General features: G+C 35.7%; 1 protein-coding gene across 1 annotated transcript in view; it reads left to right on the top strand.

Annotated features, from left to right (window-relative positions):
• Nucleotides 1-16313: 16313 nt before the first annotated feature.
• LOC106063317 (uncharacterized) overlaps nucleotides 16314-17562 on the top strand; it is a 56674-nt gene continuing 55425 nt past the window's right edge. Inside the window, exon 1 of the mRNA XM_056027612.1 lies at nucleotides 16314-16409. The gene's annotated coding sequence lies outside the window, so the exon portion shown is untranslated. The remainder of the gene's footprint in view (nucleotides 16410-17562) is intronic.

The following is a 17562-nucleotide window of genomic DNA, read 5'->3' as shown; positions in this document are numbered from 1 at the left end:
TGTCTTAGTTTGAATTATTTAACAGTCTTTTTATAGAAGGGGATATGTAAAAATGTTAATTAAGAAAAATGTTAATTATCAAATTATCTGGCAGAGCCTGCGACGCTACTGATCTCAAATTGTATCGGACATTCCGTTCCTTTGGTCAAATCAGCTGCGTGGAGAGGGGGGAACTGCTGTGTGGGCGACATCTTTCTAAACAATGCCCAGGCTTTCATCTCGCGCTGAAGTTATCAAAAACAATACAAAGTTTTCTTTATAATGAATTAATATACATACAGTGTCAATAAAGAATATTGCTACACAAACAACTTATTAGAATGAAAGTTACTGACCCAAACTTTGAGCTTATAATAATAATAATAATAATAATAATCTTTATTGTCCGTAAGAAAATTTGTCTTACAATGTGTGCATTACACCAAACAAAAAACATTATAACTATAAGAAACCAAAGTGTACATTCACTTATGTGTTTCATACTTAGCGCCTTACCATTCGCCAAGAGAATTCACACAGGCGTGTAGTGTTATTGTTTACCTACCGCTCCAGAGCTATCTTCTTTTAGCTTAGTATATTTTTTATAAAAACAAAAATTAATTTAATTTACGACTAACTGATTAATTAATTTTTTATTGATTCGTGTGTTGTCATCGAGAAATAGCTTGTATAAAAAATTTGATGACGATTGGATGTGTAGAAGAGATTGAAAAATCGATTGCGAAAATCTTACAAGAAACATACAAGAATCATACAAGAAACATACAGAGTGAGTTAGTATAAGCATTGTAAAAAGACAGCTTAAAAGTAGGCATATTAATCTTACAAACACCACTGGTGGAGGGCGTTGGTCGCTTAAGACATATCTCCTATAACCTTAGATAAACTTTGTTCCGTAAGCTCCACAAGGCGCCAAAAAACTTCACTTCTTTTTAATTCATGAGCACTGTTTATAATTATAATGATAATTAGTATTATTATTTCAAAACGAACTAATATTCATTCTCTGGCACTGCCAGGGTCGAGCTTTTTTTGGTGCAGAAACAAAATTCATTGTAGTCCATTTTACAGTGCCTACTGAGAAACTTTCTGGTGATGTGGCAGCTCTGACAGGCATCGAGAATCTTTTTGGGATGTTAAAGGCCTTAAAGGTATCTGTGATGTCTGTTGTCTTTATCCCCTCACTTGATATAACAACAGGATATATTGTTGTTTTAGACAACTTCTATAAACTTTTAATCTCAAAACATAGGTCCCCATATTTTCTTTGTTTTCCCATTTCGGTTTTCTTATTATGGGGCGATGTCAATGATAGTAGCGGGTTTTGTTGTTGTTGTTGTTGTTTTTTTTGTCAATAAACAGCACATCAGGATTAATAATCCACCGTTTTGTCAGTCAAAATAGGCCTAACCCAGTATAATAAGTACTAGGTTGACTCGAGAAGCTGTTATGGCGAGAATTTGTATTCGTGTGTGTTATTCCGATTGATCAAATTACGTCAAAGCCAAGTGTTGGTGTATTAATTTTGCAACTTGGTTATGGCGACCTAAGTTGGCAGAGTCTGTGAGACTGAACATCCTGCCATTATTATTATTATTATTATTATAGTGTAATCAAACTGTAACAATAAGTCAAAGATATTCTAAGAATTTATATTTATATACAAAGAAAATGATTTCTTCTTTTTTTTATTTCGATAGTGACAAAATCAAACCTTTAAAAATCCCTCATTATTCAGGATGTGGCGCAAAGCTTTATGGGACGATTAACTTCCGGTTAAGCCTGTAATCGATTACGAACACACACTCACACTTATGCACAAACACTCACACCCAGACTTTTGCTGGCTTGGGCAGACGTCTGTCAGGTCTACAAACTATTTCATTTTTTTATTCATTTCGTTGGAGATCAATGATGGCGGTATATTTCTTTCGTTCCTTTTATGTTTCGAAATTTCAATTTTGTTCTTTCATTTCTCACTCAATTTTTAATCTTAATCTACACTATACTGAATCATGGCTCCATCATTAATCACACAAATTAATCTCAACTTTTAATATCAATCGTTGATCCCAATCTTCAGTCTTAATGTTTAATATCAATCTTCAATCTTTAATTTTAATCTTGAATCAGCTTCTTAATCTCAATCTTTAATTTTAATCTTGAATCAGCTTCTTAATCTCAATCTTTAATCTCAATCTTTAATCTCAATCTTTAATCTCAATCTATAATCTCAAATTTCAACATCGCAATCCGATATCTCATTCCGTAACTTCAATCTTTAATTTCAAAACTCAATCAATCTTCCAATCCACTTGCCATTATCGACACTCAATCTAGTTGTGTCTCTAGATTCTCTCTCTCTTTCTCTCTCTCTCTCTCTCTGTCTCTTTCTCTGTTTCTGTCTCTCTCTCCTTCTTTCTTGTATTCCCTTTTAGTCTATTTCTTTATCTTTATTGCTAGTATAATTATTTTTATGCTTCTTTCTCTTTACAAATCTTTCTCATCTTAATCTCTTGCTTCTTTTCTCTGAGCCTCCCTCTGTCTTTGTCTTGTCTTCTTTCTTTTTCTAAATCTATCACCTTTTCTCTTTCTCTTATTCGATTTTTTCGCTCTGGATATTTTTTTTCTCTCCGTCTCTTTATTTCTTTCATGTCTTGATATTTACATTCTCTCTCCACCTTTTCTCTCATTTTCTCTCTTTCTCTTTCTCTCTTTCCCTCTCTCTCTTCATCTTTCTCTCTCTCTCCTCTCCCTCTTTTTTTCTCTCTCTCTCTCTCCCTATTTCTCTTTCTCTCTCTCTCTCTTTTTCACTCTGTTTTCCTCCTTCTCTCTCTTTCTCTCTTTGTCTATCTTTCTCTTTATGCTTTTTCTCTTTCTCCAAGTATTTTGAATGTCTGGTGTATGTCAATTAATATATGCGATTGTATACGTCAACATAAAATACACAAACATATTTTTACGAATTTATTATTGATTTTAAGATATCATTTAAATTCCTTTGATTACATTACTTGTACAATGACCTACATAATGACCTACTTTAATGACCTACTTCAATAACCTACAAAAGTACCTATATAACATGTAGAAATACAAAAACATTGTGTTCGTTTGCTGAATGCTAGACCAGCTGTGAATGTCATGTGACACAGAGGTCACGTTACCCCGCCACTCACTTCCAAAGGTCATTAGACAGTAATCTGGTCTCCATTTTTGTCTGAGACTCTTCTGGTTGTTTTATTATTAAGAGGAACACAGTTCCTACCCTAACCCTAACCCTTTTAAATACGCACACACACACACGTTGCTATACAGCTAACACGGCGACAAAAGCCAAACATGTTCGAACATTGTTACAGAAACACATTGTCTAAATAATTATTAAATAATGACTGTGGCAATGACTAGACTTATCTTACCAAGCCGCCTACTCAATTGTTCATGTTCTTAAACTATGGATTAAGTCTGTCCTAGTAGACCACAAGTTTATATTCAATACTAGAAATTTAAAAAAAAGATCTTTCTCGATAAAATAGTAATCACCAATAGTATCAAGCACACAAATCGTACATGCCAGTAGGAGTTTAGGTTTGATATCTACAACCTGGTGCGTCAACACCAGCTCATGACGACTGATATTCATATTCGTAATTTGAACAATGTCTATATTTATACTGTTTTTTATGCACTGTATTTATAAAACCAAATCATTTTTCACGATACACCATACTGAAACTATCTTATCTTATCTCTGTGTGTATGAGTGTGTGAATGTTTAGTAAATTAATACAGGCGCCAAGTTGACACCCTGATATTTACTTTAAAATTACTTCCTGAACCATGTCACTGATATATGTACCATCTGGGTACTTACCATACGTATTGTCACTTACTTAGGCCATGACTGTACTGTTTGATGGATGGATGGTGTATGCGCACTGAAGGGTTGCCAGGATGGCCGCGAGCTCAAAACCTGCCCGTTTCTAACCGTCATCAATCTCCCTTCTTGAAGGTTAGATTCAAGTGCCTGGGCAGAATTTAAGTCATCTGCATGCATGACTAGATGCATGTTTAGATGTATGACTAGATGCATGACTAGATGCATGACTAGATGCATGGCTAGATGCATGACTAGATGCATGGCTAGATGTATGACTAGATGCATGGCTAGATGCATGACTAAATGCATGGCTAGATGCATAACTAGATGCATGATTAGATGCATGACTAGATGCATGGCTAGATGCATGACTAGATGCATGACTAGATGCATGACTAGATGCATGACTAAATGCATGACTAGATGCATGACTAGATGCATGACTAGATGTATGACTAGATGCATGACGCGTAGGTAGATATAGAGAGGAAAAATATATTGATTTGTATTACTACTAAGCTTATATCAACTCACTCTGTCTGTCTGTGTGTCTGTCTGTGTGCCTGTCTGACTGTGTGTTTGTATGTCTTGTAAAAAGTTTGCACACGTTATTTCTCCGATACCCAATCTCAGATCAAGCTGAAATTTCGCACAATTACTTCTTTGACCTGACAACACAATAATGATTTTTAAAAAAAATAACTAATTAGTTAATTAACTATTGGTAATACATTAATTTGTTTGGTATCTCAAACAAGGGAAAGAAATATTACTTGACTGAAGTGGTGATATAAACTGAATTAGTCCTATAGATTGTCGTTTGAGACTTATTACTAACTTAACTCTTTATCTCCTAACTGACGATAACAGCGTTGAATCCACCAGAATGTGGTAAATAATTACGTAGAGAAAGAGTTAATTACATGACTGATCCAAACTAATTGATACACTTAATATCAGCTTTGTTTGTTTTTTAAACCTTAAAATGCGTATGGTAGTTTAGTTTCTAAACATCAGATTTGTAATTCCATTTTGTTTAAAAGCTCATTGTAAAACAGCTCAGCACTCTAAGGGTTAAGTATTTTTTTTTTATTTTGCTTGTTAACGCTTGAAATAGTGTTCCTGACTTATACGTTTTACATGAAGAAAGTAGCGCTTGCTGTTCACTCCTAATATGAATTGAAATTTTAATGCGGAAAAAATCATTAATTTTGTGCATAACCTTGTGAAGAGTAAATGAAGAAATCACGCTGAGAATTTGAAATTGCCTTCTACTACATACAGCACTATACACGTCTGGCTTGCGTTTACTGTCCAAAGAAACGCAAGGCCATTGTTCATATTTGTGGAGATTGTGTAGTTACTATATAAGGATAGTTCTTATATAGGCTGCTATATTCTTAAAAGTAAATATAATCTTTATTTAAGTAAGATAAAGGATGCCTGGTCAAGCGGTATGAGCGCTGGACTGGCGCTCGGACTTCTCGATGGTCCCGGTTTCATACCCTGCCCGCTGCTATACCCCGTCGTCCTGCGGAAGGTTTGGACTAGGAACTAAATTATCTTACACTCTGAAGGAACATCTGAAACATTTTACAAATATTTTACTAAGCTTTATTTAATGTACCTTTCAGCTAGCTGTTACCGGATTTGCCCAGTCTGTGTGAAGTATATAAATACGGATCTATTTATAGACCTAAGAAATTTAAATATGTTTAATTTAAATATGATAGTGTAACTGTTAACTTTCATCAACCTAGACATGTCAAAAAGGTTCATTTCACATATTATAATCCTACATGTATTTATGCAACAGCGTCCGGGTAGAATCGGATACATAAGCTACTACAAGTTCTAAGCCTAAAAAAACAACACAGATCTGGGGTAAATATAGAAGTGAAGCTAGGTGCTGAAACAAATGATCATGCATACATATTAAACACAGATCTGGGGTAAAATACTTGAAAGAGAAAATACTAATAATGTGTTGTTTCCACACGAAATGTTCCAAATCTTTCCAGCTCTCTGTATTTTTGTGAAGAAAAAAAAAGAAATTAATGTTTTCATCAATTATATAAAGATTTAAAACTTTAATGACTCACTTTCATTTTAAAAATAGATCTACAAAATAATAATAAGGCTTGTTGTCTTCGAGTCCAAAGATAGATGAGAAATGCAGTGTTCCCCGTGGCTACGCAGCCCCAGCTGCGGTCTACATTTTTGTGCCGCATCTAGCGCAGACCATTGTCCGCCGGTGTCCGATTTAGATTTTCTTTTCGCTGTCTACGGCATCTTCAAAATACGTTGAAAATACAAGGACAAACGAGTAGAGGTATCTCCTAGTACTTCTATAGTTAGGTATCTACTAAAGCAGACTTTAAATTAAGAAAAAAGACTTTTTGAATTAATTTCATTTTTTTTTTTATTTTTTTTTTTACATTTTACTCTGATGGGTGACGTATGGAAAGCGAAGTCTTACAGCTGTGTTCATTTTAAAGGGACATAATTTTTAAAAATAGTATACAGTTGTGTAGTATATCGATTATCTCCCTCGAACTTGTTCTTGCGTTATGTTCCGCTGTCTAGAGATTTAAAAAAAAAATTATAGGAGGTTAGGGAAACGATAAAAAGTTTACAATAACATTCACATATTAACAATAACATTCACATATTAACAATAACATCCGCATATTAATAACATTACCATATTAACAATACAATTTCAACCCTCATTATTTTCTGCAACTTGCACAAAAAATGTATTTCCTAAATGTTAACCAAATAAATTACAGACTAAAAAATATCCAGCTGTTATAATAAAGGGTAATATGGAATCATCATAAAAACTAAATTATTTTTAAATATCAAACGCACTTTAGTTAATTAAATTAATTTTTTTACAAATCAAACAGGAACATATAACTAAAAGGCTATTTAACCTTGGTTAAACCAATATTAGAAAATAAATCCTCTGTTTAGGACCCCTTAACTCAAGAAAGTATAGAGGAATTGCAGTCGGTCACAAAATAGAGCCGAGAGATTTATACTAAACGAGTATTCAAATTTGACTTTTGAAACACAATTAGTTTAATCACTACATTTAGAGACACTTTAGAACATTAAACTTAAAAGTAAAGTAGCAATAATACATAAAACACTGATCCATAACTTACAAATAGAAAACCAATGACTTAGCAGAGTTTAAGCCATTGATTAACAAGCATGACTAGATTGACACATAAAATGCGTAGGACGTAATTATCTTTTTTTTGAAGTAACGTCTGTAATAGAAGATTTAGAGCTGTAGATATTTACACTGACGTGTGATTGAAAAGCTGCCTGATATGAGCTGTGGTCTGTAGTCTTGATAGTCCCGGGTTCAAGCCCTGCTCGTCTCCTTCATTCACCGTCCTGCACTAGTTTTTACTAGGATGTAGTAATATCTAACTCGAAGGGACTACTTTTTTTTTACATGGGTGTCTGTCCTGTTGTTAGTTGAAAGATTGTAGATTGCTCTTTGCGGGGGATGAAGTTAATACTGTCTAGTTTGTTTGGCATGGTCATTTCTCTGCCTATGTTTCCTGGCGCCCATTGGTTGAGCGACTCCTCTTTGGGCTTGTTGACTAACATTGACCTTAGGGTGAGGCTGTTAACTGGTCTATTAGATTGTTCCATAGATGATCCTGTAATGTGATTTTTGATATTTAATTTTGACATCATCTGATGGATTATCATGATTAGTTTTGGTCAACTCTTTAGGGATGAACGAGGAGCTGCAGTTATATCCTTACAGAATGGACCGGAAGTCTGTACAGTCAAAATGATGATTGTATTCCTTCATAAAATTTGTTTTTGACTATGCCTGCTCTGGCAATTGCCTCAATTTCGGCCTGGAAGTTTGAGCAGTAATTACCAAAGGGTGCACTTATATCAAAGTGTTTATTTTTGGGCAAGACCAGGAGGACACCAAGAGTCGATATAAAAAATATTAATTAATTACGACTAATTAATAAAAATAATTGTGTTTTTTTTTCACTGATTTACGTATTGTCATCAACAATAAATAATTGTGCAAAGTTTCAACTTGATCCGAGAATGGGAAGTGGGAGAAATAACATTTAAAAGATTTTCACCAAACAAATTTAGGGAGATTTAGGAAGATATAGGGAGATATAGGAAGATATAGGGAGATATAGGAAGATATAGGGAGATATAGGAAGATATAGGGAGATATAGGGAGATATAGGAAGATATAGGGAGATATAGGAAGATATAGGGAGATATAGGAAGATATAGGAGATGGTAAAAAGTAAAGGTCAAGGAGTCTACCTCTGCATGTCTTTGATCTGAAAATAATATCAGGTCAACGATGACGAAAATTAACAAGGTTAAAGGTCAATCTTTTAAAGAACAACAAAAAAAAGGCAGTTTTAATGCCCAATAAAAAATAAGATACAAAAGTGTGTAGTGTGTGTAGGTTTTGTTTTTAGATCACAAGGGTCTCTGTGTTAGAAATATATCGTAAATTTACAAATTGATATTGACCTATTTCGGATTTGAAGATAATGTCATCCTAACCCAAACCTCCCGCAGAACTACGGGGGATTGTGGGGCGCAGGGTTTGAACCCGAGACCACACGACACCCAGCCATCCATGTCTCGCTGTTTTAAGAACTTGCATAACGTTTCCGACATAAGCCATGTAGTTATGTACGTAATGGGGGGGGGGGGACGGTGCGGCCGCTAGCAGATAAGTAGTAGCTATTGATTTATACAAACAATTTAGGTGGTGTGGAGGGGGGGCACTTAACACCCATATTTACTTCCAAATTAAAACTTTTTTTTTTGTCATACAATAACATTTCGCAATCACAAATAATTCAAACACATTAAAAACACAAAAAATATTGCAAGAGTCAGTGACCAGGTAAAGTAAAATAAAAATATTTGCATGGTGATAAATGTTGTAGCAAAGACATCTACACTTCCAACTAAGACTTGGGCTGTTGATTGCTCTGTTCTTCTTTTAAATTTGTGCTTCTTGTATCAGGTATTCTAATGGATTTGTAGCTCTGGATATATATTACAACTGTGATTGGATTCTATCTGCACGAGCCAATTATCATTTTAAAAATACTTTGCGCAGGCTGGGGTCAAAACAGTATTGTATATAATCAGCCCATAAATGATCTTAATCGACCACCGGCGGACAATTGTTATGCTTGCCCTAGATGTGGCAAAATATGTAGGTCACAGCTGGGGCTGCGTAGCCAAAGGGAAATAATGCAGTCCTCATCAATCTTCGCACTCGAAGGCAAGCCTTATTATTAATATTAGATTCTGGAAAAGTTCTGTTGTTATAAATTATTGATTGCTCTATTTTAAGGATCATTCGTTGGTCTGTTGTAATCATTTAGTAACATGGATTTTGATACTATTTGATAATCACATTTTTTTAAAGAAATTGTTTAAACTTGATAATCATTAGGTTATTTATTGATCTCTGTTGTAGACACATATACGTACACATACATGCCAAACGAACAAAGTCCTTGAACTTTGGATTCTTTTGAAAGGAACTGTCATAGACATAAATAAATATAGACTGGAAGTAGGAAGTTATTTTTATTTGGGGGGAGTCAATATGTTTTATGTACTATATCTATGTGAAAAAAAAATGGCGGCGATTGAGCTATAAATTCTAGGCCTAACATTTCAGCCAATATATACCTTTGATCTTTAGTTTTGAAAAGTACAAAACTGCCATATTCCCAATATTTTGTCTTTGTTTTATAATCATAGACATAGGCAAATATATATAGGTTTGTGATGTGGATCTACAAACTGATCTTTTCCCAAATATTTCCGATAATAATTTGTTCTTTATCGTCCAGTCTATATATATATATGTCTATGGGAACTGTCTTTAGTTTCCACGGAAGTCCAAAAGTTCCTAGAAACATAGAGCTAAATGGTTTTGTTGGTGCGTTTACCAGCTGAAAAATCAACATGAATTCCTATTTGCAAATGTTTTTATGTCTAACTTAAAAGCTTATACTTAAAACTGGGCTAAGCAATGCAAACAGTGTCCCTGGACATCACTCAGTCATCATCGCTTGTGTTCTGGGCCATTGATGGGTCCAAGGGAACTTTATTAATATGACACCGGCTTTTTCTACATCATGAGTCGAGAAACCTCCACAAGTTGACAGAGCGACACCGGTTACCTGATGTTAACTTGTCATTGAGCCTAGATTGAGGCTAAACATCATTATAGTGAGCTCATGAGGAATTTGGTGGACTAGTATGTCTGGTCTGGCGATGCTTTTTTCCCCATTGAGGCCTCCGGGACAACAATTCTCCACCAGTTGACACCGAGAGGTCCTGGAGTTCTGCTAGAATCACCACAGACTGAAAAGATAAAATAAAGTAACTGTGAGTAATCTTTTTTTTGAAAATTGTGTCCAAGAACAAACAAAACTCCACGTGCCTCAAACCTTAATTTTAAGTGTCACACAAAAAGTAATTTAAAATCACAATTCAAACCATGTATCGTCACTTTGATAATTTTTAAAAGAAACCTCAGACTTTGCGCAATTCGTGTTTAGCTTTATCATCATCATTCCAAGATAGAATTAAAGATCCAATTTTTATTCCAACACCAAGCTTTTAGATATTTACAAATTTCTACAAACATTTTAATGTTCTGTAACAGGTGAACAGTAAGCAATTATAATATATATATATATAATTCTCTTCTTCGCTCAAGAGTTTGGAAGAGAAGAAGTAAAGGAAAGATCACTCTCTTATTTCTGCAATTCTGACGAATTAGAGTTACGCCACAGATAATAAGTGAAATTTAAGAGTTTGTATTAGAAAATAAATTCGTCTTTGCATTTTATTCTTTCTTTACTACGTACAGAACTACTTTACGAGCCTTGCGTGTAGCGAAGTCATACAGTATATCATAAAAATTCTATTTCCTACATAGATCACGCTCAATAGCAGGAATTAGCAAATGTTTCAATCTATCTACCAGAATTGTTAAACTAAAGTAATTCTTCATTAGTTTGAGGCGCGAGAAGCTTCTTTAACCAGATTCCAAAATTACGGGAGAATGCCTTTTTTTTTTTTTAATCGCGCGTAAGATTGGCATATTCCATATTGAATGACACCCCAAAATGACAATTTGTGTCTATATATTTCAGGAGATTTGTAAAGTTTTCTAAAGATTTTAATAATTTCCGGATATATCCAGGAGTTTTTCGTATACTTTGCAATTTCAGGAGATTTCCAGGAGCTCCTGGTAAATCGAAAGGAGGCCGCGGGAAATCTGTTATAAGTTAAACAATGGTTTAATTTAATAATTTATACACTTATAATTAGCGCGGGTACTATGAAAGTGCGGGGCCCACTGCGGTCGCATAAGTGCGGAGCCCACTGCGGTCACCTAAGGCCGGCCCTGTTAAATGCAGACAACTTTATATAAAAACTGCACAGATGCCTGAACACGTTTTCTTGTGTTTTTTTTTTCTAATTACAATTAATTTTGTTTGAAACTCAACAAGAATACCAAAAAAATGTACACAATACACTGTACGTATTATCATTTGCAAAACGTTAGACCGTACTTTTTGCTATGCACGAGCGGCATGGACTTCAACAATGCTTTGAAGTCTTCGAGGTTGTGTTCGGCCTAATCATTTTGCTGGTCGGCATGGACGTTTAATGTTCTCAGCGTTCCCCCCAGATTCCCTAACTGTCTTAGAAGTGTGTACTGCCTATCCATTACTTAAACGAAGAGACTATTCTAGGGTAGAAAAAAAAACGTTTGAAAGAGTGTATATCTATGTAAAAAAAAAAAAAATCCCCCACCCCCCACGGAAAAAAATCATGGCTACGCCAATGATATGACATACCATTTTGTGGGCCGGTTTATATGGTAATGCCTGGGCCGGTTTTGATTACCGAGTCCGCCCCTGCTTATCATGTCGTTGTGTGCTGGTTGCGTGCTGTGGATAGAGAATCATTAACTAAAAAGACGGACACGAGAAAACATGTACCGGGAATGTCTGGTGATGGGAAAAAATCCATTCAGTGACAGTGTCTGTCCAGTTAATTGACATGACATGGAAGTATGAACATTAATAGATCACCGCCAGCGAAACGTAGTTCTGGGTATTTAGTTACCCCCTAGATTTTATTCAAAAACATAAAAAGTTGTTTGTTTGTTGGTTTATGTATATATATATGATTTATCAATTTATATATTATATAATCCATGCATCACACACTTTATCTGGGATCAAGCTGAAATTTTACACAATTATTTCTTGTACCTGACAACACAAGAATCAATAACATAAAAATCAATCAATTAGTTAATTAACTATTGTTAATAAATAAATTAATTTGTTAGGTATCTCAAAAAAAGGGAAATAAATAGTACTTGACTGAAGTGGTGGCATAAGCCGATTAAGTCCCTTTTAATTTAGGTTGCCGTCTTAGGCTTAATGAACACAAACTTGAAATAGAAACAACAGATGTCTCCGTGTCATTTCCGCATGAGCTATTAGCTGTCTTAACGCCTGCCAGTAAATCGTGTGATTCAGGGTCAACTGTCAACTTAACTCTTATTTGGAAAAGAGGCTGTTGAACGGAATGACTGCGTCCTCACCAAAGCTGTATCTCTTATCTTCTAAAATACAGACGTTACTTCAAAGAAGAAGATGATTACGTCCTGCGCGTTATGCATTCAGTCATGCATATTAACCAACGACTTAAATTCTGCCAAGTCACTGGTTTTCCTGGCTAGCTCAGGCAACCCATTCCATGCTCTAATAGCACTAGGGAAGAAGGAGTATTTGTACAAATTTGTCCTAGCATATGGAACGAGGAATGTGCCTTTATCTGTGTGCCTCATAGGCCAATTATCTGGTGCTTTCGTACCACCAAGTATGTTGTAGATACCTTAACTTTGTCTAGCATAATACGTGTCACGGATGAATGTGTGTATGTATGTATAATCTATTTTTTACACTCTGCGCGAATGACCGGAAGTGTGTTTGTTGTCAGAGAGTAGGCAGACAGAGTCCAGCTTGTGTGTGATATGCAGTAAAAGATGATTAAAGGTTCTGTGTTTGATCTAGTGTTTTAATTGTTTTATTTCGTTAACTACAGCTGAACCAGGGACACCTAGACGTATCGAGACCTAAGGTAGTTTCTATCAAGTTATAAGTAGATAGAGTTATATAATAGGAAAGTTGTGACAATACGCATCTCTGAATGGACCTCATTCACCAATCGTAAACAAACAACACTTATTCACGTGGTCTTATTGATTCTTCTTCTTCTTCTTCATCGTTCTCATTGTTATGTTGGAGTGTTCATATGACTAGACCAATACATGAGATGAACTGCGCAGTGGTTTCCAAATCAGGGAGCTCTCCATATTGTTTTCTTTCTATTGGGGTGATTTGGGGCCAATGTCTTATACGGGCCTCTTGGTAGAGAGAGCAGTTTTGGAGGACGTGGTCGGCATTTTCTGGTGATACTCCACATGGGCAGATTTCACTGGTTCCAATTTTGAGCTTCCGGAACATGTGTTGTCGCATTCTGTTGTGTCCGGTCCTGAGTCGAAAGATTATACGTTGGTCTTGTCGGGATAGCTTATAGTAAGCGTCATCTTTCTTGTGATTTGGATGAGAGCTCGTCCATTTCTCATTTATTTTATTTACAATTAATTTCTTCATTTCTTCTGAATAGAGTGCAGAGTTTACTTGTGAGGTCTTATTGATAAAACAAAGGAAAAAACTGTCACGTGACAACCATCATGAATTAATCATGAGATCGTAAATTATATAGAAGAGATAGAGCACCACGTGGCTAAATGTTGTTTGTTTACGATTGGTGAATGAGGTCCATTAAGAAACTTGCGTTCTCCTGCATTCACAAAAGTTGTAACAAGGCAGAATAAGTGTTGAAAGTGGATGCAAAGAATAAATAATATATTCTTCCTCCAAGGTGGACCAAAAAGCTTCCTTCCAATCAGACATACTGTCACTGTCTGAGACATTAATCTTACAGATTGATCGAAGAATAGCACTGGTCATCCAACAGGGGATGTCGGCAGGGCCGGATTTAGAGATGCCCTGCCCCGGGGCAAGATTTTGTGGAGCCTACTTTTTTTTTTTTGAAAGCTTTAATAAAGATCTACGTATGAAGGGTTATATCTAAAAGTTTGTTATATTTGAGAAGAGAGCAATAAATTCTTGTAAATTTAATCTCACTTTCCTTTTTTAAAAAAAATTTTAATATACATATTTTATTTTTAAAAAGTGTATATTTTTTAGTTAATGGATGGTCAGGCGCAAGGTAGACGCAAAGCCGTATATCCGGAGCATGCTATAAGCGTAGACTTCTTATCACGACATTTTTGACAGCGGTAAAAAATGGGGCAAAAAATGTTACCAAAAAAAAAATTTTTTTTTAAGTTTCTGACGTTTCGAAAATTAAGATAATTTTTTTTATCTCCTTTGTGGAGTCCCCGGGGCTCTAGCCCAGCCTTCCCTCCCTTAAATCCGACTCTGGATGTCGGCACATTGACATATAAAATGTACTCCTGTTCGAAGCATGCTTTGAACTATTTTCCCTTCTCGTTCGCATTGTCTGGCCAATCCAGTCCTACTTGCATCTTTTCATTTCCTGCTCTATTTGTAATAGACAACACTTAAAGCAACAAGAGTCTCAACACATTGATTTCATTAGTCCTGTGGTTGTCTCTTTCCCTCTAGCATCTTTTGTAAAATGTTTTGTAAAATGTTTGACATGTTTCGGATGTTCCTTCAGAGTTGAAGATAGTTTACTTCCTAGTCCAAACCTCCCGCAGGACGACGGGGGATGGGAGCGGGCAGGGTTTGAACCCTCGACCGTCGATAAATCCGAACGACAGTCCAGCGCGCAAAACCGCACGACCAGGCAGCTATCTTGTTATCCTCCTGACCTCCTTTTACACACCGTCCTCACTTCCAACTTTCCATGCTGCTCACTCAACCGTGTACAATGAAGGTCAACTGGTCATTTCATACACAGGCACACACACACTGCACTACCGGCCACTCAAAACACATACACTGACTATCACACTATTGTTGTCTGCTGGGCTGTTTCCTACAGACTGTAGTAGGAGATTTTGTTTGTCCATTTAGCACCTTTTATATATCAGTAGCCTTTGTTGGTGAATCCCTGAAGCTTGTCTGCATTGCTATTTGCTATTTTCCAATCTCTCTTACGCGTGGCTATGGGCGGTTGCCCACACCGCCGACGTCTAGTGCCGCCTCTGTGTTTAGTATATGAATACAGTAGGAATTGATTTTGTTTTGCAATGTTTTCTAATAATAATAATAATAATAATAATCTTTATTATCTGTAAGGAAATTTGTCTTACAATTTGTGCATTACACCAAACAAAAAACATTATAACACTAAGAAACCAAAGTGTACATTCACACCAGACTCACTCATAATTTACATGTGACAAAGTTTATACCAGATTGTTCTTATTTAATGATTTGATTGCCAGGGGAACAAAAGAGTGTTTGTGTCTGTTTGTCTTTGCTATCGGTGTCTTGTATCTCTTTTGTTATGGTAAAATCACAAAATCCTGACACAAAGGGTGATTCTTTATTTCGAGGATCTTGTTAGCTTTTTTATAGATGTTTGTCTCAAACAACTGCCTAAATGGGGTTTGTTTTTTGCCAATGATTTTGCCAGCAGCATTGAGGATTCTATTAAGTTTATTCCTATTTTTAATGCTCAGATTGCCATACCAGGCAGTGATATTGAAACTGAAAATGTTGCAGATGTGAGCGTGATAAAACATAGCCAAGGCCTTTTCGCTAACATTAAACGAGGACAGTTTTCTTAGTAGTCGTAATCTTTGCTGCCCTTTTTTGCTGATATAATCAGTATTTGCAGTAAAATTTAGTTTATTGTCTAGGATAGTACCAAGGTATTTAAAGGTTTGCACAATTTCAATAGTCTCTCCAGCTTGTTTTATTAATTATCTTCATGACTTATATTGTGTTACATCCGTAGATCTTTATGTAGAACACAATGCTATAAATTACAGATTTGAAGCAAACATAAAATAAAAATTAAAAAACAAAAAAAAACATAATGTCAATATCGTATTTTACCGCAGACGCAGCCTTCGCTCCAGACACTGGTCGCGCTGTCATTCCTAGTCTCCCCAAGATGACAGTAGCCAGGGGGAGAGGACTCTAGTCGTTTGATCGTATCGCTCACGCCATGCCCCTGACAATGCTGGTAGCCTGCTCGTGGACAAAAAAAACTGTGAGTATTTAAAATGTCACCTGAACCTGATTTACGCATTTGGTTCCATGTAGTCAGGAGGGGGACGGCCCCCTCCGTTTATTTGCTGTGTGTGTGTTTGTGTGGATTCTCTTTGAAACGTATGTGACAGTGTGGGATGTAGACTTTGTGACTGCTTGTTGGACACAGAAAGGTAAAAAAAAAAAGACTTGTTTTGTTAACCTATATGGAATGATTATATGATCTAAGTGTAACTTTAATGATTTGGTATGTATATAAGTTACGAGTTGACAGTTTTAAAGAATTCATTACCTTCCTACATGTTATTTATTAAACGAGAAACATTATTTACAAGAAGGCGGCTATAGTTGTAAATAATGAAGTTGATTATAAGTGTGAACACTATTACATTAGTTGCCTATATGCAGCTATTGAAGATTTATACGATTAACTTAACAATGTCAAGGACATGCTGCCAACTAAAAGCTACAAATGGAAGAGTCAGAAAATGTGACTCCGTAGTGCTTTAAGCTTGTAATACTGAGTGTGACTTTTATGGATCAGTTGGAACACACAAGGTGGACGGGGTGGCCAAGTGGTAAAGCGCTTGTTAAACCTAGTTGTCCAAGGTTCGAATCCCGGTGAAGACTGGGATTTAAAATTTCAAGATTTTAAGTGTGCCCCCGAGCCCATCCAAATCTAAAGGGTATTTGACATTAGTTGGGTAAAGTAAAGCGGTTGGTTTTTGTGCTGGCCATATGACACCCTAGTTAACCGTTGCGTAGAGAAAAGATGACCTATACATGAATTGCCCTATAGATCACAAGGTAATTTTTTTTATCTGAACACACAAAATATGTCCCCGAAGATTGTTATTTTAGAAAGTCAAAAGATTGGACCTCGATTGATTCGATAAATTATGTTTCTATCTAGCTTTCGGTTGTTCGGTTTCAAGGCTTGAACTACAAACTCCTGCAATCCCATGCCTAGAGGATCTGTCTAAAACTAACTTATCTCAGTAATGCATTTTGATTTTACCCTATTTATAGCGAATTTCGAAAGAATAATAAAACTCAAAGCATTGCATGTTCAACTTGCACATTGTCAAGTCTATCTAATATTAAATTACGCAATTTTCCTCATGTGAATAGAAAATGAGATTATGCTTGTCTTTCTCCTGCCAAGACATATCAGAATAATATAGAACAGTTTCATTTAGACATGACAGGATTAGACAAGATTAGACCTGACATGACTGGATCTGTGGAGATTATATGGAAGTTGAAAAACTCATAACAGTCTTAAAGTTATGCATGGATTAAAAAGTGATGAAAATATTGTCACTA

Source organism: Biomphalaria glabrata, chromosome 4 (genome assembly GCF_947242115.1).
Source record: "Biomphalaria glabrata chromosome 4, xgBioGlab47.1, whole genome shotgun sequence".
In the NCBI taxonomy this organism is placed as follows: domain Eukaryota; kingdom Metazoa; phylum Mollusca; class Gastropoda; family Planorbidae; genus Biomphalaria; species Biomphalaria glabrata.
This window is presented reverse-complemented; position numbering and strand designations above follow the sequence as displayed.